Source organism: Synchiropus splendidus, chromosome 3 (assembly GCF_027744825.2).
Source record: "Synchiropus splendidus isolate RoL2022-P1 chromosome 3, RoL_Sspl_1.0, whole genome shotgun sequence".
Classification (NCBI taxonomy): domain Eukaryota; kingdom Metazoa; phylum Chordata; class Actinopteri; order Syngnathiformes; family Callionymidae; genus Synchiropus; species Synchiropus splendidus.
Window position 1 is genome coordinate 641288 of NC_071336.1, and position 7585 is coordinate 648872.

Below are 7585 nucleotides of genomic sequence, written 5' to 3' on the forward strand. Positions count from 1 at the left end.
ATCTCAGGCTGAAAAGCGTTTTTACGCATTGTGCCATAACTTTTCAGGGAAGCTTCAGAACATGAAATTTTAACCTCCCACTATAGCAGAAAGGGTCTTTCTAGTAGTTGCACATCAAATCTAAGCTGTCTGAAGTGTTTTTCCAAAGTTATCAACACTTTTATGTTTGGCGTTCCGAAACCCACCTTATCTCAGGCTGAAAAGCGTTTTTGTGCATTGTGCCATAACTTTTCAGGGAAGCTTCAGAACATGAAATTTTAACCTCCCACTATAGCAGAAAGGGTCTTTCTAGTAGTTGCACATCAAATCTAAACTGTCTGAAGTGTTTTTCCAAAGTTATTAACACTTTTATGTTTGGCGTTCCGAAACCCACCTTATCTCAGGCTGAAAAGCGTTTTTGTGCATTGTGCCATAACTTTTCAGGGAAGCTTCAGAACATGAAATTTTAACCTCCCACTATAGCAGAAAGGGTCTTTCTAGTAGTTGCACATCAAATCTAAACTGTCTGAAGTGTTTTTCCAAAGTTATCAACACTTTTATGTTTGGCGTTCCGAAACCCACCTTATCTCAGGCTGAAAAGCGTTTTTACGCATTGTGCCATAACTTTTCAGGGAAGCTTCAGAACATGAAATTTTAACCTCCCACTATAGCAGAAAGGGTCTTTCTAGTAGGTGCACATCAAATCTAAGCTGTCTGAAGTGTTTTTCGAAAGTTATCAACACTTTTATGTTTGGCGTTCCGAAACCCACCTTATCTCAGGCTGAAAAGCGTTTTTGTGCATTGTGCCATAACTTTTCAGGGAAGTTTCAGAACATGAAATTTTAACCTCCCACTATAGCAGAAAGGGTCTTTCTAGTAGTTGCACATCAAATCTAAGCTGTCTGAAGTGTTTTTCAAAAGTTATCAACACTTTTATGTTTGGCGTTCCGAAACCCACCTTATCTCAGGCTGAAAAGCGTTTTTGTGCATTGTGCCATAACTTTTCAGGAAAGCTTCAGAACATGAAATTTTAACCTCCCACTATAGCAGAAAGGGTCTTTCTAGTAGGTGCACATCAAATCTAAGCTCTCTGAAGTGTTTTTCGAAAGTTATCAACACTTTTATGTTTGGTGTTCCGAAACCCACCTTATCTCAGGCTGAAAAGCGTTTTTGTGCATTGTGCCATAACTTTTCAGGGAAGCTTCAGAACATGAAATTTTAACCTCCCACTATAGCAGAAAGGGTCTTTCTAGTAGTTGCACATCAAATCTAAACTGTCTGAAGTGTTTTTCCAAAGTTATTAACACTTTTATGTTTGGCGTTCCGAAACCCACCTTATCTCAGGCTGAAAAGCGTTTTTGTGCATTGTGCCATAACTTTTCAGGGAAGCTTCAGAACATGAAATTTTAACCTCCCACTATAGCAGAAAGGGTCTTTCTAGTAGTTGCACATCAAATCTAAACTGTCTGAAGTGTTTTTCCAAAGTTATTAACACTTTTATGTTTGGCGTTCCGAAACCCACCTTATCTCAGGCTGAAAAGCGTTTTTACGCATTGTGCCATAACTTTTCAGGGAAGCTTCAGAACATGAAATTTTAACCTCCCACTATAGCAGAAAGGGTCTTTCTAGTAGGTGCACATCAAATCTAAGCTGTCTGAAGTGTTTTTCGAAAGTTATCAACACTTTTATGTTTGGCGTTCCGAAACCCACCTTATCTCAGGCTGAAAAGCGTTTTTGTGCATTGTGCCATAACTTTTCAGGGAAGTTTCAGAACATGAAATTTTAACCTCCCACTATAGCAGAAAGGGTCTTTCTAGTAGTTGCACATCAAATCTAAGCTGTCTGAAGTGTTTTTCAAAAGTTATCAACACTTTTATGTTTGGCGTTCCGAAACCCACCTTATCTCAGGCTGAAAAGCGTTTTTGTGCATTGTGCCATAACTTTTCAGGAAAGCTTCAGAACATGAAATTTTAACCTCCCACTATAGCAGAAAGGGTCTTTCTAGTAGGTGCACATCAAATCTAAGCTCTCTGAAGTGTTTTTCGAAAGTTATCAACACTTTTATGTTTGGTGTTCCGAAACCCACCTTATCTCAGGCTGAAAAGCGTTTTTGTGCATTGTGCCATAACTTTTCAGGGAAGCTTCAGAACATGAAATTTTAACCTCCCACTATAGCAGAAAGGGTCTTTCTAGTAGTTGCACATCAAATCTAAACTGTCTGAAGTGTTTTTCCAAAGTTATTAACACTTTTATGTTTGGCGTTCCGAAACCCACCTTATCTCAGGCTGAAAAGCGTTTTTGTGCATTGTGCCATAACTTTTCAGGGAAGCTTCAGAACATGAAATTTTAACCTCCCACTATAGCAGAAAGGGTCTTTCTAGTAGTTGCACATCAAATCTAAACTGTCTGAAGTGTTTTTCCAAAGTTATTAACACTTTTATGTTTGGCGTTCCGAAACCCACCTTATCTCAGGCTGAAAAGCGTTTTTGTGCATTGTGCCATAACTTTTCAGGGAAGCTTCAGAACATGAAATTTTAACCTCCCACTATAGCAGAAAGGGTCTTTCTAGTAGTTGCACATCAAATCTAAACTGTCTGAAGTGTTTTTCCAAAGTTATTAACACTTTTATGTTTGGCGTTCCGAAACCCACCTTATCTCAGGCTGAAAAGCGTTTTTGTGCATTGTGCCATAACTTTTCAGGGAAGCTTCAGAACATGAAATTTTAACCTCCCACTATAGCAGAAAGGGTCTTTCTAGTAGGTGCACATCAAATCTAAACTGTCTGAAGTGTTTTTCCAAAGTTATCAACACTTTTATGTTTGGCGTTCCGAAACCCACCTTATCTCAGGCTGAAAAGCGTTTTTGTGCATTGTGCCATAACTTTTCAGGGAAGCTTCAGAACATGAAATTTTAACCTCCCACTATAGCAGAAAGGGTCTTTCTAGTAGTTGCACATCAAATCTAAGCTGTCTGAAGTGTTTTTCCAAAGTTATCAACACTTTTATGTTTGGCGTTCCGAAACCCACCTTATCTCAGGCTGAAAAGCGTTTTTGTGCATTGTGCCATAACTTTTCAGGGAAGCTTCAGAACATGAAATTTTAACCTCCCACTATAGCAGAAAGGGTCTTTCTAGTAGTTGCACATCAAATCTAAACTGTCTGAAGTGTTTTTCCAAAGTTATTAACACTTTTATGTTTGGCGTTCCGAAACCCACCTTATCTCAGGCTGAAAAGCGTTTTTGTGCATTGTGCCATAACTTTTCAGGGAAGCTTCAGAACATGAAATTTTAACCTCCCACTATAGCAGAAAGGGTCTTTCTAGTAGTTGCACATCAAATCTAAACTGTCTGAAGTGTTTTTCCAAAGTTATCAACACTTTTATGTTTGGCGTTCCGAAACCCACCTTATCTCAGGCTGAAAAGCGTTTTTACGCATTGTGCCATAACTTTTCAGGGAAGCTTCAGAACATGAAATTTTAACCTCCCACTATAGCAGAAAGGGTCTTTCTAGTAGGTGCACATCAAATCTAAGCTGTCTGAAGTGTTTTTCGAAAGTTATCAACACTTTTATGTTTGGCGTTCCGAAACCCACCTTATCTCAGGCTGAAAAGCGTTTTTGTGCATTGTGCCATAACTTTTCAGGGAAGTTTCAGAACATGAAATTTTAACCTCCCACTATAGCAGAAAGGGTCTTTCTAGTAGTTGCACATCAAATCTAAGCTGTCTGAAGTGTTTTTCAAAAGTTATCAACACTTTTATGTTTGGCGTTCCGAAACCCACCTTATCTCAGGCTGAAAAGCGTTTTTGTGCATTGTGCCATAACTTTTCAGGAAAGCTTCAGAACATGAAATTTTAACCTCCCACTATAGCAGAAAGGGTCTTTCTAGTAGGTGCACATCAAATCTAAGCTCTCTGAAGTGTTTTTCGAAAGTTATCAACACTTTTATGTTTGGCGTTCCGAAACCCACCTTATCTCAGGCTGAAAAGCGTTTTTGTGCATTGTGCCATAACTTTTCAGGGAAGCTTCAGAACATGAAATTTTAACCTCCCACTATAGCAGAAAGGGTCTTTCTAGTAGGTGCACATCAAATCTAAGCTCTCTGAAGTGTTTTTCGAAAGTTATCAACACTTTTATGTTTGGCGTTCCGAAACCCACCTTATCTCAGGCTGAAAAGCGTTTTTGTGCATTGTGCCATAACTTTTCAGGGAAGCTTCAGAACATGAAATTTTAACCTCCCACTATAGCAGAAAGGGTCTTTCTAGTAGTTGCACATCAAATCTAAACTGTCTGAAGTGTTTTTCCAAAGTTATTAACACTTTTATGTTTGGCGTTCCGAAACCCACCTTATCTCAGGCTGAAAAGCGTTTTTGTGCATTGTGCCATAACTTTTCAGGGAAGCTTCAGAACATGAAATTTTAACCTCCCACTATAGCAGAAAGGGTCTTTCTAGTAGTTGCACATCAAATCTAAACTGTCTGAAGTGTTTTTCCAAAGTTATTAACACTTTTATGTTTGGCGTTCCGAAACCCACCTTATCTCAGGCTGAAAAGCGTTTTTGTGCATTGTGCCATAACTTTTCAGGGAAGCTTCAGAACATGAAATTTTAACCTCCCACTATAGCAGAAAGGGTCTTTCTAGTAGTTGCACATCAAATCTAAACTGTCTGAAGTGTTTTTCCAAAGTTATTAACACTTTTATGTTTGGCGTTCCGAAACCCACCTTATCTCAGGCTGAAAAGCGTTTTTGTGCATTGTGCCATAACTTTTCAGGGAAGCTTCAGAACATGAAATTTTAACCTCCCACTATAGCAGAAAGGGTCTTTCTAGTAGGTGCACATCAAATCTAAACTGTCTGAAGTGTTTTTCCAAAGTTATCAACACTTTTATGTTTGGCGTTCCGAAACCCACCTTATCTCAGGCTGAAAAGCGTTTTTACGCATTGTGCCATAACTTTTCAGGGAAGCTTCAGAACATGAAATTTTAACCTCCCACTATAGCAGAAAGGGTCTTCTAGTAGGTGCACATCAAATCTAAGCTGTCTGAAGTGTTTTTCGAAAGTTATCAACACTTTTATGTTTGGCGTTCCGAAACCCACCTTATCTCAGGCTGAAAAGCGTTTTTGTGCATTGTGCCATAACTTTTCAGGGAAGCTTCAGAACATGAAATTTTAACCTCCCACTATAGCAGAAAGGGTCTTTCTAGTAGTTGCACATCAAATCTAAACTGTCTGAAGTGTTTTTCCAAAGTTATTAACACTTTTATGTTTGGCGTTCCAAAACCCACCTTATCTCAGGCTGAAAAGCGTTTTTGTGCATTGTGCCATAACTTTTCAGGGAAGCTTCAGAACATGAAATTTTAACCTCCCACTATAGCAGAAAGGGTCTTTCTAGTAGTTGCACATCAAATCTAAACTGTCTGAAGTGTTTTTCCAAAGTTATCAACACTTTTATGTTTGGCGTTCCGAAACCCACCTTATCTCAGGCTGAAAAGCGTTTTTACGCATTGTGCCATAACTTTTCAGGGAAGCTTCAGAACATGAAATTTTAACCTCCCACTATAGCAGAAAGGGTCTTTCTAGTAGGTGCACATCAAATCTAAGCTGTCTGAAGTGTTTTTCGAAAGTTATCAACACTTTTATGTTTGGCGTTCCGAAACCCACCTTATCTCAGGCTGAAAAGCGTTTTTGTGCATTGTGCCATAACTTTTCAGGGAAGCTTCAGAACATGAAATTTTAACCTCCCACTATAGCAGAAAGGGTCTTTCTAGTAGTTGCACATCAAATCTAAGCTGTCTGAAGTGTTTTTCAAAAGTTATCAACACTTTTATGTTTGGCGTTCCGAAACCCACCTTATCTCAGGCTGAAAAGCGTTTTTGTGCATTGTGCCATAACTTTTCAGGAAAGCTTCAGAACATGAAATTTTAACCTCCCACTATAGCAGAAAGGGTCTTTCTAGTAGGTGCACATCAAATCTAAGCTCTCTGAAGTGTTTTTCGAAAGTTATCAACACTTTTATGTTTGGCGTTCCGAAACCCACCTTATCTCAGGCTGAAAAGCGTTTTTGTGCATTGTGCCATAACTTTTCAGGGAAGCTTCAGAACATGAAATTTTAACCTCCCACTATAGCAGAAAGGGTCTTTCTAGTAGTTGCACATCAAATCTAAACTGTCTGAAGTGTTTTTCCAAAGTTATTAACACTTTTATGTTTGGCGTTCCGAAACCCACCTTATCTCAGGCTGAAAAGCGTTTTTGTGCATTGTGCCATAACTTTTCAGGGAAGCTTCAGAACATGAAATTTTAACCTCCCACTATAGCAGAAAGGGTCTTTCTAGTAGTTGCACATCAAATCTAAACTGTCTGAAGTGTTTTTCCAAAGTTATTAACACTTTTATGTTTGGCGTTCCGAAACCCACCTTATCTCAGGCTGAAAAGCGTTTTTGTGCATTGTGCCATAACTTTTCAGGGAAGCTTCAGAACATGAAATTTTAACCTCCCACTATAGCAGAAAGGGTCTTTCTAGTAGTTGCACATCAAATCTAAACTGTCTGAAGTGTTTTTCCAAAGTTATCAACACTTTTATGTTTGGCGTTCCGAAACCCACCTTATCTCAGGCTGAAAAGCGTTTTTACGCATTGTGCCATAACTTTTCAGGGAAGCTTCAGAACATGAAATTTTAACCTCCCACTATAGCAGAAAGGGTCTTTCTAGTAGTTGCACATCAAATCTAAGCTGTCTGAAGTGTTTTTCCAAAGTTATCAACACTTTTATGTTTGGCGTTCCGAAACCCACCTTATCTCAGGCTGAAAAGCGTTTTTGTGCATTGTGCCATAACTTTTCAGGGAAGCTTCAGAACATGAAATTTTAACCTCCCACTATAGCAGAAAGGGTCTTTCTAGTAGTTGCACATCAAATCTAAACTGTCTGAAGTGTTTTTCCAAAGTTATTAACACTTTTATGTTTGGCGTTCCGAAACCCACCTTATCTCAGGCTGAAAAGCGTTTTTGTGCATTGTGCCATAACTTTTCAGGGAAGCTTCAGAACATGAAATTTTAACCTCCCACTATAGCAGAAAGGGTCTTTCTAGTAGTTGCACATCAAATCTAAACTGTCTGAAGTGTTTTTCCAAAGTTATCAACACTTTTATGTTTGGCGTTCCGAAACCCACCTTATCTCAGGCTGAAAAGCGTTTTTACGCATTGTGCCATAACTTTTCAGGGAAGCTTCAGAACATGAAATTTTAACCTCCCACTATAGCAGAAAGGGTCTTTCTAGTAGGTGCACATCAAATCTAAGCTGTCTGAAGTGTTTTTCGAAAGTTATCAACACTTTTATGTTTGGCGTTCCGAAACCCACCTTATCTCAGGCTGAAAAGCGTTTTTGTGCATTGTGCCATAACTTTTCAGGGAAGTTTCAGAACATGAAATTTTAACCTCCCACTATAGCAGAAAGGGTCTTTCTAGTAGTTGCACATCAAATCTAAGCTGTCTGAAGTGTTTTTCAAAAGTTATCAACACTTTTATGTTTGGCGTTCCGAAACCCACCTTATCTCAGGCTGAAAAGCGTTTTTGTGCATTGTGCCATAACTTTTCAGGAAAGCTTCAGAACATGAA